General features: G+C 46.5%; 1 protein-coding gene across 3 annotated transcripts in view; it reads right to left on the bottom strand.

Annotated features, from left to right (window-relative positions):
• Positions 1-19,040, bottom strand: part of MGAT5B (alpha-1,6-mannosylglycoprotein 6-beta-N-acetylglucosaminyltransferase B) — a 171,783-nt gene that overhangs the window by 145,628 nt on the left and 7,115 nt on the right. The gene's annotated exons all lie outside the window — the stretch shown is intronic.

Genomic DNA, 19,040 nt, shown 5'->3' on the forward strand with positions numbered 1-19,040 from the left:
CAGAATGAAACCTGATTTCAAAGCCCCAAAAGTTTTCCCAGAATGGAATTGTAACTGTGTCCGGCCTTCTGTCAGACATCAGCCCTTGGGCTTTCTCCCTCTCACCTTCTGAGCAATGTGATTGCACCACTATGCACCAAAGCCTACGATCAACCTCTGCTGACTTTTCCTGCGTGTATTCAAGAGAGGTGGGGAAATGCTGGTAAGAGAAGGAAATAAGCTTTAATTTCCATTCCCTTTCCTTCCCTTTTAGATACGATTTTCTAATTCTCTAGGGATGCTGAACCTTGGAGTCTGTGGATGAACTGGATGCAAGCTCCTCTTACATAATTAGACGTTGAAGGCCAGGGCACGTGTCAATGGAAAGGCAGTTGGGTGCCACTGATTAACGCACCTATCGCAAAACTGGCCCTAGAAAGAGTTAAGATGCCACATAAGTGCAGCCGGGAAGTTGTTTGAGAGACCGAATGGGTTAATTCACTCTACCTTGGCCAACATGGCCACGCACTGAAAACTGCCAAGCTCCTTTGTGCTGAAAAGGCTCCAGAGCAGGGAAGAGAGGGAGGGTTAACGGGAAGGTCATGGAGCCTCAGATGAAGAGATCCTCAGTAAAAAGCACAGGGGGGCTGTGAGCTGCAGCACAGCTGCTGGGTGTGAAAGGTCAGCTTTGCCGTGAGATGATGGAGGTGCCCCTAGAAAGAGGCAGTGACAAGAGCTTCTTCTCTAGGGCAGGTTCTTGGCTGCTACCAGTCCTACGTCAGAGAATGGAGCTTGTGTACGTTTTATAAGTAAACTCTTAACACTATGAAAATAGCTGGCTCCGGGTCACTGATTCAGCTCCAAATGGGAAACTGTCCTGCAAGGGCCCTGAATAGCAGCTACTACGCAAAAGAGCAACAGTATTATGGTTGCACCCAGAGGCTTCAATCAAAATCAGGGCCCCCTAGTGCTAGGTGCGGTACAAAGACAGACAGACCCTGTCTGACCCACACATGTTACGTCATGTAACAGCCTGGTGGGACTTGGGCCTTCCAGGCAAAGGGTATAGTCAGACCCACCCAGACACACCAACCACCCACCCCAAGGACCTTGACATTGTGCAGTCATTCAAGAGAACACACTTCTCCCTGTTAAAGGATCCACATCAGCACCCAGTGCCTCCTTTACCTCCCTCAACTGCCTTGAGCCATCTCGCCTGGTGCCAGCCAGTGGGATGGCTTTAACAAGCATGGGGTGGCTGGTGCAGCCCAGCAGCATGGTCTCCAAGCAGTAAGGGTAGGATGTTGCACTCTAAGTGGTGTTGAGAAAGACATGGGCCACTGAAATTCACAAGAGTTTGAGCCATGACTACTTGGAGCCTGTTTCCGTCGTACTGACGTCAGCTTCTATGGGAGCGGGAAGAGCAGTTGTAGGGGCTGGTGGCAGCAGCGACAAACCTATTGTAAATTTCAGCAGCTGAGAGCTAACAACTACAGGGTTTAGGATCTGCTGGAGGCGGGGGGAAATGAGAGAGCTCAGATGATCAGAGAAAGGAACAAGGGAGCAGAGAAAGGAGCCCTTTGCCGTTAGGGTACAAGGTGGAAGCCAGCCCCAAACAGCAGTCACTCCACACACTGTGAAGTCAGGCTGGTGGTATCTGACTGGGAAATGGACATCACTGAACATGGCTTCCTCCAGGGCAGTCTCCGTAGAGAGACCAAAGATTTACTTGGTGATGGAGAGTGAACTCCTGTCACATCTCTAGCGCTGGTCCCTTCGGTGGCATGTTGAGGCAAGGACAGGGAAGCTGGCTGCCCAGTTCTGTGGCTAGAAGGCTTCCACCTGCAGGGCCATTATAACCAGTCCTGAGCTCACAAAGAGAACAGATCCACTAAATGGCTTTTGCTATCCAGCCCTGTGTCCTAAGAGGTCCTCAAATAGAAAGCCCAGTGCCGCGTCCCAGAAGCACCAGCGCAGCCATCAGTCAGAGGCAAGCAAGCTGTCAGAAGGAGCCCTGTGGTCTGAAAGGAAAGCCTCGGGGACCAGCCTCAATGGGTTCTCTGAGCTCCAAGAAGACAGATTCCATCTGGTTTCAAAATTGGACAAGCTGGGCTGACGTTCCAGGCTCCCAGACGTAACTAGGGGGAAGGAATGAAAATAAAGAAGCTTTCCATCTAAGTCAGTGAGGTCAGAGGCAGAGAAAAATTAGTCTTTTACCAGCCAACTGATGCCCTTCTGTGTCAGCAATCTGTGACTCTGTCTCTTGGCCGCAACCCAGGACTGAAATGAGCCAAACTCCCTTTGGAACTTCTTTTATATATTTCAGAGACAGTGCTGCATATGGCTGATGGAGGTTATAGGCAAGAGGTCTGTCGGAGGGGGACTTTCACATCGCAGTGTGGAACAAGCACATTTTCATCTCATTGAACTTCAAAGAAATTTAACTCCTTAATGCCCTGTGGCTCAGGAGAGCCGTCAACACTCATGCTTTGCGCATTAGGAAGCCCAGCTGTAGGCATGAAAGGGTTAATTACCTCTCCACTCTGGTGACTGTGCAGTAATTATAATAGCTGTGCGTTGAAAAGAGCTAATAATCCTTAATGCGGATCTTATATTTATAGTTAGCCTCTCTTCCTAATGGATCTTAAAGCACTTTATTAACTGGCTGTAAAAACGATATCTATTATGTAGAAGTCACTTCACCTGCTGCAAAAGCACAACTAGTTCTGCAGTATGTCAACCGTTAAACAGTGCCCAGCAAAACTACACAATAGATTAAGAGAGCAAGTGGAAAGGATACTGTATCCAAATTCTAACTGCATGGGGAATTTCAGAGATACAGACTAATTTCCTGTGTTGGAATTTGGCCAGGATATCAGTGCTAACACCCCTAATCTTAAATAACCACTGAGGACACAACATACCGGAGCATAAGCTTAGGTGGCATCCCTCCCCCTCCTGATGCCTGGAAAGGGACACTGTGTTTAAATAGTCGGTAATATACTGAGATCCCCAGACCTGGCCCCATGCTGTGAATTTAGACAGCTGTCTCAATAAGAGAGAAGCAATCTGAGGACAGTCCCTTGGGGATCCCTTTTGTGTATCCGATTTCTGCTGAATGGCATGTTTCCTCCATAGACAGCAACAACTGTGCCAAACCTAAAGACTCAACTGGCAGATCCAGCAACTCATCACATTCCCATTGACAAAGACCAAGCTGTGGTCTTCAGGGAGGTTCTTATATAGTCAAGGGAGCAAGCACCTTGGAGATAAATTGTAGATTACTCAAACATTTGCCTACTGGGAACCATGTCTCCTGGATACCAGCCCTCCATTTGCCATCATGCAGATCATCTCCTTTCCTATCCACCATCTCAACTTCTGAGACAACAACAGTAACTGCTTCCACGGGAAAGTGATTTTGGAAAATCTGGCCCTACATATTTTCTATAGAGTCCTGCACTCACCAGCTGTCATTCTTCTCCATAGGCAGCGCTGGGTGTTGAGCCATTCTGAAAGTCTGGCCAAAAGGGGAGCAGAGCTCTTTTGAAATCCTCTCTCCCGTTCTGGGTTCTGGGCATTTTTTAAAAAATGGCTCTCAATGAATTTTCAGGGTGCAATTTTCAAAAACATTCAGTGATGGCCTAATTCCGCTCCCACTGAAGTCACTGAGAGTTTTACATTCGGCTTCAATGAGGGCAGCGTTTGGCCGACGCCAAGAGCTTTTGAAAAATCTCACCCTCGGTGGCCTACATTTCCAAAAGTACCCCCTGAGGTCTGGTGCCTCTGGTTTTTTGGAGTCCCAGTTGGAGACATCCAGGCGCTAATTTTCAGACACCTGAGCATGCATAACATTGGCTGCAGCCCATTAAGGGAAACATTTGCAGTCACAAACTGAAGTGATTTGGAATCGTGGGTGCTCAGCACTTCAGAAAATCAGGCATTGGGTGGCTTAAGCTGGGCACCGAAATACTGAGCCACCCCTAGCCAGTGAACACTTTTGAAAATGGAAGGCAGTTTCACTAAGGAAATTTAGCAGCTGGAGACAAGGAGAAGGAGCCAACACCATATGACAGGCTGGCTCTCAGCAGTACACCACCCCCCTTCCCCCTGCAGCTCAAAAAGTGTTCCAAGGACCACAGCTTGGAAGCTGCTGCTCAAGGCCCCAGTTCAGGAAAGCACTTAAGCCGATGATTAACTTCAAGCACATGCTTAAATCCCACTGACTTCAGCATTTGTGAAAGAGCTTTTCTGAATAAAGATGCTGTCCTGAATGAGGCCATAAGAAAGAAACATGAAAGTGGATGCATTGCTCTCTATAAATACATCAGGAGGGCCAACAGTGGGGGACAGAGAGAAGAGCATTTAAGTTACGGACAATTTTGGCACAAGAACAAATGCATATGACCTGGCCATGAATAAGTGCAGGCTGGAAATTAGAAGGTTTTTAAGTCAATCAGAAGAGTGATGTTCTGGAGCTGCCTACCCACAGCAGTGGAGGGTCTGTAATAATTGAGCAAGCCTACTTTAATTGTCAGCCTAACTGGTGGAAGGTGGGTGAAGGGTCATGAATGGTCATGATTACCATCATAAAAAATTGTGTAACAAAAAAAATTGAGAGACAAAAAGATTTAAATAAAGGTTCTACTGGTATCACTCCAGGACTATGTTAAGACTATGATTGATAAACAAGAGGAGTGGAAGACCGGAAATCAATGGAGCAGAATTGGTGCTTCTGAAATTAGGCCTAATTGGTGGACAAAATGAGAGGACGGACCACTCCACCTCACCTTTTTTGGGGCCCTTGAAGAAAGACTTGAGGGGTGGAAAGGGTGAACTTCTGCCACCATCATGGCTGAAGCAGAAGGATTTTTACTGGGACACCCAGACCTTGCCATCATTGCCACACAAGGACCCCCGGCCTGATATATGTGAAATCCTGTTCTGACTTCCCCTCCCTTGTATGTCTCCTTCCATTCCCCGTTATCTTCCTCTTGTCCTCTCTCTCTCTCTCTGCTTTTCACCTTGTCCTGAAATCAACTGTACTGGACAGCACCAGCACAACAACAAGATGAGATGGCCCAGCCAGCTCTGCTTGGCTGAGAAGGACCAGTGAAGCAAAGAGACCTGACCTGACCAACGAAATGATGTCCCTAACTGGGGAGGTGAGCCAAGGTCCAGAGCACAGCTCTAGTGACCAACCTGCCAGCCCCAAGCATCCATCTGTGACTGACAAGCTGCCCTGTATCCTCCAAACATCAAGATGTATTTCCCCCATCTTTACTATCCTCTTTCTTCTCTCCCTTCTGTGTCTGTTTTGTCAAAATCAAGAAAGTGTCTGTCATTCTCAGCTCAAACTTAAATAGAACTAATCCTTTCTTCTCCAACCAGAAAGGCTGTTTGACAGAATAAGAGATATTAACCAATATTCACCCTCTTTAATAAGAAAGAGACTGATAGGTTTGGATTAAGTTTGTTTGCAAACTCACTCAAGTTTGGTTTTAATAGTTTTTGCTGTGCTTTAACTCTTCTCTTTTTGTGTATTTTGATTAATAAATTTCTACCCTTTGACATGAAGTTCCTAGTATGTGTTTGCCATGGTATTAAGCAGGCTGAGGTCTCTGTAGTCCAAACTTTGTATAAAACTGTTTAAAGTTGGACAGCAACACAGTCACATTAACACCTTTGATTCTTTAGGCCCATTTATTCCATCTATATGATTAGAACAGGAGCATACAACCTAACTAGTTTTAAGATGGAGCTTGATCAAATTTATGGACAGGATTATACGACAGGGTTACCAGCAATAACAGAGGCTTGGAGTTGATCCAGGAGGTCCCTTCCAGGTCTATGCCCTAAAACTACCACATTAGAACAGCCTTATGATTATGGCTCCATCTCTGTCACAGAGGTCACGGGCTCTGGAGGTTGCGGAAAGTCATGTGACTTCTGTAGCAACCTGTGTGACCGAACACGCAGCCACTCCGGGGAACAGTCACACTGGCCACTGCTGGAGCAGCTCTGCAGCCAGCCAGCCAGCCAGCCCCACAGCCAACTACACCGGCCATTGCTTGAGCTGCCGCAGGGACAATCACACTGGCCGTTGCTCGGGCGGCCCCAGGGACCACCTGAGCAGCAGTCCTGGGGGTGGCGGGAGCAGCCACAGCTCAGCAGCCCCCAACCGCAGCAGTCCCAGAGGTGGCCAGAACTGCAGCAGTGGTGCGGGGGGCAGCCCCAGAGCAGTGCCCTCCAAAAGCAGGGCTCCCCTCAGAGTCCCCCCCAGCAGCACTCCCCCCAGCAGTGGCCCCAGGGGCCCGCCCAGCAGTGACTCTCCCAGAAGCACCCCGCCAGCAGCGACTCTCCCAGGGGCCCCCCAGGGCAGTGCCTCTCCCCCCACAGCTAAGATTAGTCAGGGATATTTATAGTACAGGTCATGGACAGGTCAAGGGCCTACATTTTTGTTTATTGTCCGTGACCTGTCCATGACTTTTATTAAAAACACCCATGACTAAATCGTAGCCTTACCTATGATCCATCTACTACAACAGTGTGTCTCTGGCACAGGCCAATGCTTATTGCTTCAGGCCATGACATAGAGCCACGTGCAATGTGGAGGGAAGTATTCTACTAAACTCTAGGGAGATCTCAGTTGATGGTCGTTAATTTGTGCCCTGATGTATGAGGATCTAAAGCCTTTTTAATTATAACCTAGCTAGAGCAACTGCAGGTTGACACACACCATACCTCAAAATGGCACCCTGTAACCCCCCATGTTCATATTTCATATATGGTTGTGATATTTCATACAAAGCATGCCACGTAAAGTATCATATGAAAGGTCATGATATGCTGAAACCTGCCGTTCTGTCCAAATATGTGTATCATTAGTGTGTATAATGTTAGGAGATTTTGCTGTATGGCTGTTACTGAAATACACTGTAAGTTTGCTAGTGACATACAAAGGACCCCCGCCCAGGAAGGTGCTCCATGACCATTATATGAGCAGGGGATTTGTAATCAAGGGATTTACAATTCAATGACAGTTGCTCGAGTCCAGACACTGGGGTTTACTCGATCACTATGATTCAGCAAAGGCCACTAGGACATGTCTGGGCAAGTGTTTTCCAGGCACATGGATGAAGGGTATAAAATAAGGAAGAATTGGAGCATGTCTTGGCCCTTCTCCTCTCCCATCTATGTTGGCAGCATCTGGAATGCTGAGAAAACAAATATTTCATCTGAGAAGACTTTTCCAGGCTTCAGGGAAGAAGTCGGTATATTCTGAACTGTAACATCCAGTGAGTTAGGCTCACTTTAATTGTGAGCCTAACTGGTGGAAGGTGGGTGAAGGGTCACGAAGGGTCATGATATAAATACTGCCAAACATAATAAGGTTTAAGATTTAGAATGTGTGTTTTTCTTTTATTTTCTTTGGGAACTTTCTCTGATCTTTTATGCCTACCACTTATAATCACTTAAAATCTGTTTTTCTGTAGTTAATAAATCTGTTTTATACTTTACTTAAAACAGTGTAGTTAGGTTGATGGGAAATCTCAGCTCGGGTAGAAAGGCTGGTGCATGTCCTCTCCACATTGAGAGAGGGGCGGATTGGGTAATAAACTTACCCTGGTCAGGCTTCTGACCAGCGCAAGACAGTATCGGCCAGAGGTGCAAAGCTGGGGAGCTGAGGGTAATTGGATGGCACTTCTCTATTGTTAGTTCATGAGTCGCTGGGAGAAGCATTTACCCATGTAACTCTGTTGGGTGTGTCCCTGCCTGTGGATGTCTGTGTAAGTGCAGTACCTGCCAGAGGTTTGCTGCTTGTCACAGCATCACAGGGTGAGAGGGAGCCCAGGCTGGTGGGACAGGGGGCTCAGCTGTACACTAGTTCCAGGTTGCACCCCAGGGACCCTGTCACAAAGATGATATTCTGATCCATATCTAATCACTTTTTAAAACTTACTATTTAACTCTGATAACATCCTGTAGCGGCGAGTTCCACCAGCTGATTATACATTTGCAATTGAAAACAAGAGACAGCACCTGCAAAAGGGCAACATCCTGATGCCAGAGAAGGCAGACAGAATTCTAATGACTACCCTGATCAACAACAGTTTGAGCTCTTGCAATTATCTCAGCTCATTAAATGTTATTTTTTGTTTTAAGTCAAAAACTCTGCCCCGAGACAGCTTTTCCCAATGGTAGAACAACAAAAGACAAAAAATAGACTCGGGGGGTGGGAGGGACAAAAACAAAATCCTCACACATTTTAAGTTACAAGGGGAAAAAAAATAAGACGCTCATGTCTAGGATCGTTCCCAAAGTGTCATCTATATGCAAAATTTTGATGGTTTTCTTTTTTTAATCCTTATTTTTGTTTGCAGAACCAATTCTCTCAGTGACCATTTCAAAACAAAGGAAGCTCCCAGTGTTTATTCCACAGCTGAGGACTAGGTGAAAATAACTTGCCTTTCAGAAGGAGTTTTTAGAAAAAAGCAATGAAGTTGCTGCTGCTTCAGATCATCAAGAGTAGAATCCCTCTGAAGACTGATTATTGGCACATGGAACAAGCTCATGGTTCTTAGCAAGAACCGCCTAGAAGATGACATTATAAAGTCAACAGAATTAACTGGAGGACGGCGACAGTCTATTTTTCCGCTTCCATTCTTCTTCCTCATTTCTCTCTTCGTTTAAAGTTTGATTTGCTGTTCAGATGGCTCTGAAGCCAAGGAGCCTTTGAGATGAGTCTGAAGCATTTTCTGACACTTCCTCCAGCTACTTCATTTCACCCTTTGCACTCCCTCTGCCTTCAGCAGCTTCCACACAGACTCTCAGCTCGCACCGGATGGCAATCTTTATGAGGAGGAAGTGTCCAGTCCCAAGCCCTACTATAATGCTCCATGATTTAACTTAAGGCTGCTATTTTCACAGTTGCTTTGAGAAAATAAATACCCAGCTGGAATTGGGTGTGCAAATCTCTTAGAAGTAGGGAGACCAGATGCCCTGTTTTTATAGGGACAGACCCATTTGGGGGGAATTTTTGTTATACAGGAGCCTCCCACCCCCTGTCCTGTTTTTTCACAGTTGCTCTCTGCTTACCCTATGTAGGAGGCTTTTAAAAATCTCAGCCTAGATTTCTATGGCAAGTATTGTATTTTAATTAAATCCTGGAGTTAAATCCTGACCTCACTAATGTCAATGGGATTTCTCATACTTCAGTGGGGCCAGGATTTCATCCTAACAATTTATTTAAAACCACATGAGGTCTGATCCTGCACCCCTTACTGACATGGGTAATTACAGTGGTCCTAATACTGCAAACACCTAAGCACATCAATACATTTATTCATGGAACACAAAGTAAGAGTTCTGTACATGCATGTGTCTGCAGGATGGGGCCCAAGAGAATGACGGTGTGAATAAGGGTTACTCCTGTGATTAAGGATTGCAGGATCAAGCCACTGTTATTGAACAGACATGTATTAGATAGGTAATGGGCAAACCTGAACACATACAACTGTCACTTTATTTATAAAACAACACAGACCCCAGCGTATTTGGAGATGGGGATGCAGCTCAATTAAATACAAAGTTATAAATCAATAATGAGCATCTCTGAAGGGACCTTTAAATCAGGAACTTTAATGAACAAACGTGGAGAAGAAAAGCACCAGGTACCTTACTCTGCACTCCTCACTCAGGCAAAACACCCCATTGAAGTCCATGGGAATTAGTGGTGCTCAGCACTTCTCCAGATCTGATGCTTGGGGCCTGGTTCAACATGTGCTTGAGCCTTTTACTGAATCAGGGCTTAGATGAGTTAATACATCAATCCAATGTTGTTAGAAGGACAGTAACTGCACTGTACAAGGGCCAGGAGTAATTAATACAGCTAGTCAGGAATTGTGCGTAGGAATGGCTTTACCATCAGGGGAAAATCAAAATGATGGCTCCCTAGCAGCCTACCTGGAAAGCTCCTAACGAGTTCAAGAACCTTCCAGGTGAGTAGCTGGCAAGCCAAAAAACTCAATTTCACTTCTCTCAAAATTACTATCAGGTGGGTACCCAAATGACTGACAGACCATACTTGAGGAGTAGTTATTGCTGTTAAAATGGGTCACTGAGAAGAGACAAAGGGGAGCAGATAAAAGTCTTCAAATATGTTAAGGGATGTTATCAAGAGGACGGAGCTCAATTGCTGTCCTACCTTCAGTGGATATGAAGTTGTAGTAATGGGCGTAATCTGCAGCAAGGGAGATTTAGGTTGGCTATTAGGCAAAACTCGTACAATAAGGGTAGCTAAGCAATTCATAGACTTCCAAGGAAGGTTGTGGAATCCCCATCATTGGAGGTTTTTGAGAACAGATTGGACAAAAACACCTGTCAGGGATGGTCTAGACTTCTTGGTCCTGAGGTTTACTCAGCATAGGGGACTGGACTTTATGACTTCATGGGGTCCTTTTAAGCCCTACATTTCTATGGTTCTGTGAAGGTGCAAATTGCTGGAGGTGCCGCTTACAAAGCCAGTGACATTAACACGCCTCTTTGCACTTGGCTTCAGATAATCATTTTGCGCTTACAGCAATTGTTGCAACTAGTGGTATTTCACTGGGATCTGTAATGCATGTTAATTGAATATCCGTTGAGGCTTGATAAAACTGTAATAAGATATGTATCCATTTCTGTTATTGTCAACCCTCTTTACATTAAATATGCTCTTAATAATCCATCACTCCTCATGCAGCATACAGGCCCTCTTTCTGAACTCTAAATGAACTGCAGAAGTCATATACCACAGGACCTGATTCGGGCCCTACAGGCATTGGTGGAAATCACGGGTAACTCCAAGCTCAGCAGAATTACCCTGTTGTAAAGCCAGCAAAAACAGCTTCAGAATCAAGCCCCAGTTTTCGAAAGGGTCAGCCTCCCATTGAGTTACTGCGTTTTGTGCCCACTTGGAGTTTTGCAGGGCAAATAGCCATTGGTGTTGGCATAGCAGCACTGTGCCCAGCTCCCTTATCTCCAGGCTCAGTCACCTAGTTAGATATTTAGGCATCAGGTACCATGGTGATGGGCACACTACAAAAAAATGAATAGAAGAAAATATCTGAGCCCTATGAAATGCATCCCTGAATTACTTGTGCCTGACAAGTCCTGGGTACAAAAATCAGAGGCCACTTCTGACGGTCAGGCCCTCACCAAAGCGATTTATTCATACCCTGGAAAAAGCTTTTGTTTATGAAATTCTGTACAAATTGCAACAGCTAGAGCCTCTCAAACAAGAAAAATAGGGAGACAACCACATCCACAATCAATACACTAGAAAGAAGTCAACAGAGGGCGGGGGCTTAATTCTGCTCCAAATTACATGACATAAAGCCAAAGTAAGCTTATTGTCTTCAGTGAGTTTGCACTGCTGTTCAATATCTTCATCAACGACTTAGATATTGGCATAGAAAGTACATTTATTAAGTTTGCAGATGATACCAAACTGGGAGGGATTGCAACTCCTTTGGAGGAGAGGGTCATAATTCAAAATTATCTGGACAAATTGGAGAAATAGTCTGAGGTAAACAGGATGAAGTTTAATAAAGACAAATGCAAAGTGCTCTGCTTAGGAAGGAACAATCAGTTTCACACATACAGAATGGGAAGAGACTGTCTAGGAAGGAGTACGGCAGAAAGGGATCTAGGGGTTACAGTGGACAACAAGCTAAATATGAGTCAGTGTGATGCTGTTGCAAAAAAAACCAAACATGATTCTGGGATGCATTAACAGGTGTGTTGTGAGCAAGACATGAGAAGTTATTCTTCCGCTCTACTCTGCGCTGATTAGGCCTCAACTGGAGTATTGTGTTCAGTTCTGGACACCGCATTTCAAGAAAGATGTGGAGAAATTGGAGAGGGTCCAGAGAAGAGCAACAAGAATGATTAAAGGTCTAGAGAGCATGACCTATGAAGGCAGGCTGAAAGAATTGGGTTTGTTTAGTTTGGAAAAGAGAAGACTGAGAGGGGTCATGATAGCAGTTTTCAGGCATCTGAAAGGGTGTCATAAGGAGGAGGGAGAAAACTTGTTCATCCTGGCCTCTAAGGATAGAACAAGAAGCAATGGGCTTAAACTGCAGCAAGGGAAGTTTAGGTTGGACATTAGGGAAAAAGTTCCTGACTGTCAGGGTGGTTAAACACTGGAATAAATTGCCTAGGGAGGGTGTGAAATCTCCATCTCTGGAGATATTTAAGAGTAGGTTAGATAAATGTCCATCAGGGATGGTCTAGACAATATTTGGTCCTGCCATGAGGGCAGGGGACTGGACTCAATGACCTCTTGAGGTCCCTTCCAGTCCTAGAATCTATGGGGAAAAAAACCATTTAGCCCTGGGTCTTTGAGTTCCTTTCAAGTAGTTCTTTCTCCACTATCACCCATCTGAAAGCTGCAGGAAAAGTTAATGTTAATTTGAGCCAGCAGGGACACTCATTTCTGACCTGCAGTTCCTCCAGGAGCTCTACAACCGATGGAGAAAACCAAAGGCAAGTCTCAACCAGTGAAGAAACACTTTATGTTGAATTCTTTACTTAGCTTTTTAATTAGGTGGTAACTGTCCTAGACAGACCTACAGAACTAAAGACCACTAAGTGGATAACGATTGACTATTTCCATCAGAGTCAACATTCACTGCTTCTCCCAGATACAGGAAAGGGGAGCAAATCTTCATCTCTTCCAACCTGCAGCTACAAGAAAACTGGACCGGTACAATACAAGCCACCCAACAGATTGTGGGTGAAGTTTGTCCCTATACAAAGAGTCCATGGAAGCTTCATCACTTAAGCCACAGGGTTTGATGCTGACCCTGTGTGATGAAGTGAAGTTTTTCACCTTATGTTGCATGTGAATCTTACTGTCCTATACTAATACTGTGTGTACCTCAGTTTCCCTGTCTACTGCACCAAAGCCTACATAGTGACTTTTGCTGAAGCCCTCAGAGCAGGTGAAGCTGCCCAGCTGCCTGCTCGTAAGGTATGGCTGATGCCCTTCCCAACCTGAGACCCAGGAGGGGGAGGTGACCAGGTGATACTTTGCCAGGAAGCAGGACAAAGACCAGAGGAGGAGCAAGGGGTGTTGCGGAGGCCAGGCAGCAGGGTCCAGGGCAGTCTCCTCTCTGGTGGGACTTGGAGAGGGGTGGAGTCCAGGGCATCTGGCCTGGGGGGAGTCCAGGACAGACTTTGCTGAAAGTTTCTGGTTTCTGTGCTAACAAGCTCTGCTCTACGCTGTGTACCTGTTTACTAATAAACCTTCTGTTTTACAACGCTGGCTGAGTCACTGCTGACTGCGGAGTTGGGGTGCAGGGCCCTCTGGCTTTCCCAGGAGCCCTGCCTGGGTGGACTCACTGAGGGAAGTGCATGGTGTGGAAGGGGATGCTGAATGCTCCGAGGTCAGACCCAGGAAGGCCAAAGCAGTGTAAGCTTCTTGCCCTGGCAACAGTGTGCTCAGAGACAGGAGGCTCCCCCAAAGTCCTGACTGGCTTCATACAGAGCCATTCCAGAGCATCGCTCCGGTGACTCTGTGACATCCAGCACAAGTGTAACTCAGGATTAACTCTACTGAAATCCAGAGAGTTAACACCAGTGAAAAAATGGAGCTAGCAAGAGGAGGATCAAGGCTCATGACTGCACATTTTCCCTCACTTCATCTGCTAGAATCTTTGAAATGACCCATTCCAGAGAAGGGCTGTGTGTGTGTGAATCCTAGGAAATGGTCCGGCAGTGGGCCGGTTGAATTTATTATACCAAATTCTTCTTCCAGGTTTAATGGTATAAATTGGAGGTCATTTCAGTCAAGTCTAGGAAGGCCCTATGGTTCTACACTGATGTAACCAAGAATAGAATTTGGCCCAGAGAACAAACTCCATGGGGTAAGGTGTATTGCAGAAAGGGAAGGAAGGAAGGGGTGGACTTGAGTTTCTCTCATCCTGAAGATGAAGCAGTGATCAGATCCTTACAGTCACTAAGCCAATTACAGCCACTCAAGGAGCTTTGGGAGACTTAAGTGGTACATGGCCAGCTGCCCAGGGCTGAATTTCTTTTACTGATGAGCCAACTTGTTTTCAGCTGTGCTAGTTGTAGGATGGGGGACACTTCACATCACCTCTGCACTTCTCCAACCCCAGGGCTGCAGGGAGTCAGTTCCAAGTTTGAAGGCTGCTTTAATTTACAAACACCTGCAGCAGCCTCCAGGGGCTGGATACTCCAGGGCTACAGAAAAGAATCCTCAGCTAGCAACTTAGGGTGTGTCCACACTGCTAAAGAAGGCGTGTTCTTAACTTTCCTTAGCTGACACCGTTAGCTAACTCAGGTTAAAATAGCTGTGAAGACACAGCAACTCTGCTTTTAACTCGGGTTAGCAGCTTGGTTCAAGCCTATAGCAGAACCAGGGATTGCATTCTAGCTGCTAACCTGAGCTGCCATATCTTCACTGTGATTTTAACCCATATTAAGACCACACCTTTTTCCTCCATGTAAACAGACCCTCAGGTTAGCTGTTAGAGTGGCACAAAGAAGCCTTTCTGACCCAAGAGTCTAGGCAGCTGGTGATCAGATTAAGCTGGAATGGCTGAGGCTGCCAGTCTGTTGAATGAGGGACCCTGTTAGAACTTGCCTGTGTTTGAATATAACAACTTTTGCTACTTTGCCTGGAAGTTGCATCCCAAATGGATTAAGGTGCTTGGAAGAAAAGTCTTGCTGGGGAAAAAAATCAGTCACGCAGCAGCTGCCATCACGTGACGAGAGTCAGTGTACTCTTGACTCCAGCGGTCATTGTTACAAAGGCAACTACATGGCTAGTGACCACACGACATGCTCACACCCACCTGCGGGAAATGTGGGTCTGTCTCTAAAGGGAGACAACTTGACTTCAGTGAAATGTGCAAGACAGAAGCGGAAGGCGTTGATTTCTCAGCATTCTATTGCTCAGGCTACCACCAGCCAAGTAAACACTAATTCCTGGGAGAACAGACTTAACAGAGTTCAAGATGGGAACAATTATGAAGGAGGTGGGGAGAAACAAAAACTCCTTTGTACTCTGTCAGGGAGAAAACCAAGACAAGCGCCAAAGGCAGCATTACATGTTAATCTCTTTTGAAGCCAACTAAGCAGTTTACCGGCACTGGCAGCATTTTGGAAGCCATCTCCCTAGCCCCTCCATACAAATGCAACTAACAGGACTACCTCTTCAATTGACCCAAGAGGTGGATTTAATCCTGGAGGGAGTACAAGGAGCTCTGGAGGAGATTTAATCCATCTCCCCTTAGCAACTTCATCCCCAGGGGAGACTATTCTCACCCATAGCTGGGCTGGCATGCAGAACGCCACTTTAATCAGCTCTCCCAGGGAGGAAGCGTTGTTGTGTCATTTTACACAGCAGACAAAGGGAAAGGGATATTATTTGTGTTTTCTTTCTTGCTTGGCTTCAGCACATGATGATTCAAATGCTGGAAATGCTTAGAGGGAAAAGACACAGTGAATCTCAGCACAGCAGGGGCAATGGGCCAAATTCAGCCCAGATGGTGTAAAGCGATGTAAATGATGCATCCCTGAACCTGCTAATCCACAGACGACCTAGTGGGGGGCTCAGGGCAGGGGAGCACAGTCTGTGGTACTGCTGCCTCCCTCCCTCCTGCACTGTTTTCTGCTGTACGGAGGCAGATTTAGATTTCACCAGGGGACCAGCTTCTCAGCTGTAGATCACTGACTTTGAGAGCATGACTCTGATTTACACCAGCTGGGGATCTGGCCCAGGAGCCCTGATTTTTTGAGAGGGAGAAGGTGCACTTTGATTAGTACAGGGATACCCTAGCCATGCCCACTCCCCAGCCCAGGGTTGTGCAGAGGAGAGGCCATGGCCAAGTCCCACTTCTCCTCCCCACACTGACTTTCTGCCTCAAGGGCTTCTGCAATCGAGGTAGGCCTCAGGCTGCATTTAGTCCAGATTCTGCTACCTCTCCCTCTATCCCTCATCACTTAGACTTCTGGCTGAAATGGGGATTTTAGTCCGAGGCCCCCTCACTCAATTAATCAAGGGGTGATGTGTTTATCACCACAGCTGGGAGAGAGCATGAGTGTATGTGAGGGGGGTGTCTTTCCTTTGCTCTGGGACTGTCTTCTGGCCTGACCAAATGTACGTTGGCTATCCCAGGCTCTGGATTGGGCCACTTCTCTTGAAAAGTTCTCCTTTCCCTGCTATTTCATTTGTACCGAAAGTACTTAACTGTCCAGAGGTAAATTGGAACAAAACAAACAAGCAGCTGTTTTTTATCCAGAGCTAAAGTCAATGACATGAGCAAGCTGGAGCATTCTTTGTGATGGACTTCAGAAAGGTCCAGCAGAAACTCCATTCAGCAAGTAGTACTGAGTGACAACACTCAAATACAACACACGGATAGGTTTGCCAGCTTTGTCACACAAAACCAAACACCCCTGCCCCACCAATGAGAGCTGCAGAGCTAGTGCTGGGGGCGGGGGCAGCACCTGGAGCTTCCCTGGCCGCCCCAGCACGTACGAGCCACAGGGACCTGGTGGCCACTTCCAGAGGCAGAACAGAGCCAGCACAGGCAGGGACCCTGCCTTAGTCCCGGGCCACCGCTATGCCGCCAACCGAACTTTTAACGGCCCGGTCTGCACAGCACCAGGGTCTCTTTTCGACCGGGCATTCTGGTCAAAAACCAGCCACCTGGCACCCCTGCGCACACTGTCAGAACAAACTCCCATTAGTTGATCAGTGGTCATGAGGGCAGAATATTTCTACTTAGGAAATGCCGATTGGCTCTTTCACGGGGATGACTACATGTATCATATCGGCTAGCACTGTCTGCCCACCTTTCCTCTTGTCTGAAGCTATTGCTACACTCTTTACTGTAGCAAACCCCCCACTGATGTCACAAATAGATTTTAGTGGTTCAAGGCTACTGGAGTGTGGCAGCTTTTGGCCTGCACGGCTACATAGTACCCCCCACCACACACTCATGCCACTGGATAGTGCATGTAGGCCTGGCTGGAGCCCTAGGCATAAACTAAGAGTATGAAGCAAAGTAAGCCATGTCAGTAGAGTAACACCAGGTATTGGCTAAACAAGTAAGCGCATCTAACCAGAGAGGATGATACAAGAACACCCAGAGTTCTTAAATAATCACATACACAGATTCCCATGAGATTATACAGAAACACACCAATCCCTTGTAAGATAAGGATGGGATGACAGGATAATGGATGAGGAGATTTCATTTGAACTAGCAGGTACAGTGGTTTGAGCATTGGCCTGCTAAACCCAGGGTTGTGAGTTCAATCCTTGAGGGGGCCACTTAGGGATATGGGGCAAAATCAGTACTCCTCTACCTCAATAACACGACCTGATATAACACGAATTCGGATATAACGTGGTAAAGCAGAGCTTTAGGGGGGCAGGGCTGCGCACTCCGGTGGATCAAAGTGAGTTCAATATAACACAGTTTCACCTATAACGTGTTAAGATTTTTTTACTCCCGAGGACAGTGTTATATCGAGGTAGAGGTGTTCTTGGTCCTGCTAGTGAAGGCAGGGAGCTGGACTCGATGACCTTTCGGGGTCCCTTCCAGTTCTATGAGATAGGTATCACTTCATATCAGGGTGATAACAAACAACATGGAGCATAATATGTCACTTATTTGTATCAATGTATAAAAGGAGAAGTCATGGGAGGGGCATACATCGGCTGAGGGGACAGCATCCTGTTTGCTGACTGAGCTCTTATCTTGTACCAGGCACACATGTGTTAGTGTCCCTGTGAGCTACTCGACAGGGAGCTAGTAACGTGCTTTGTGGACAATAAACCTGGCCGAGAACCTTCGTCACTGATCCGAGTCTGTGGTCTTTCTTTCTGAACAGCACCGAGGTCTGCCGAATCAGAGTGTGCTGTGCACTCTGCTGGTGCAGCTAACACTGGAGCTCCAAGAATAGCAGCATTAACAACTCTGCAGCACCAGCAACACACCACAGCACTAATGACATGCACCATCCTCAACTCCCCATCAGCTGTCCCATCCAGCACCCAATTCTCTCTCCACCCTCCCACATTTCTGCTGTGCTGAAGCCCCATCTCCTGACTCCTCAGTCAATTATGGGAGGTGAGCAGGTGCAACAAGAACTCACTCCACAAACAGATGAGCAGGATCCCTACATGGCCTGGGTAGGGGGGTGGAGGGTGGATCAGGGCAGGAGGCAACCAGAGATTGGAGGTGTCAGAAATACACAGGGGTGAGGAAAAGAAGGGAATGGGTTACATCCCTTCAATCCTAGGACCTGCCCTTGTGCAACATTTCTCCCAATGAGCTTCTCCATTAGAATCAGAACCCTTTGCCTATTCCCTCTCCATCCTCGATAGAGTACTTTTATGGGTATTAAAATGTAACACACAAAGTTGATCCCCTAGTTTCCCATCATAGTGTCTCCTTTTGAGACAAAAAAATAAAATAAAATGGCAAAAAAAGTCACTCACCACACTTCCACTCCCGGACACCAAACCTGTCTACAACCACAAAGCCTTACACAGTCCTGAGCCAGAACCTCTGGTGCTATAAGCTGGCACAGTCAATGGAGCTACACCAGCATATATCAACTGAGAATCTAGCCCCTTGCATTCAGATCACCCAGGTTCTCTATACACCAGGTGCCATCAAAATGTTGCACCAAACACTGCTAGAGATTCATGGTTTACATCCCCCTCCATACACTTTGTAATGTTCTCGAGAAAGCATTGTGAAAATGTCAGTCTCCATCTGATTTCCTCCCTCTCTGTCCTCCTTGTTTATGGAGCGTGTAATGACAAAGAGTTGAATGGAAATAGTCAAGCAGCCCATATACTTAGCATTTCAATTAATTCAAGATCTGTAGCTCTAGAAACACAAGCCCCTACCCAGTGAGCTAGTAGAGGGAGCTATTAGACATGGATACGTCTGTCACACTCCAGCAGGAAGCAGCAACAGACAGGCATTGACTAGTGCACTACCACTTTCCTAGACTCATTAACCCAGAAG

Source organism: Gopherus evgoodei, chromosome 15 (assembly GCF_007399415.2).
Source record: "Gopherus evgoodei ecotype Sinaloan lineage chromosome 15, rGopEvg1_v1.p, whole genome shotgun sequence".
NCBI lineage: Eukaryota > Metazoa > Chordata > Testudines > Testudinidae > Gopherus > Gopherus evgoodei.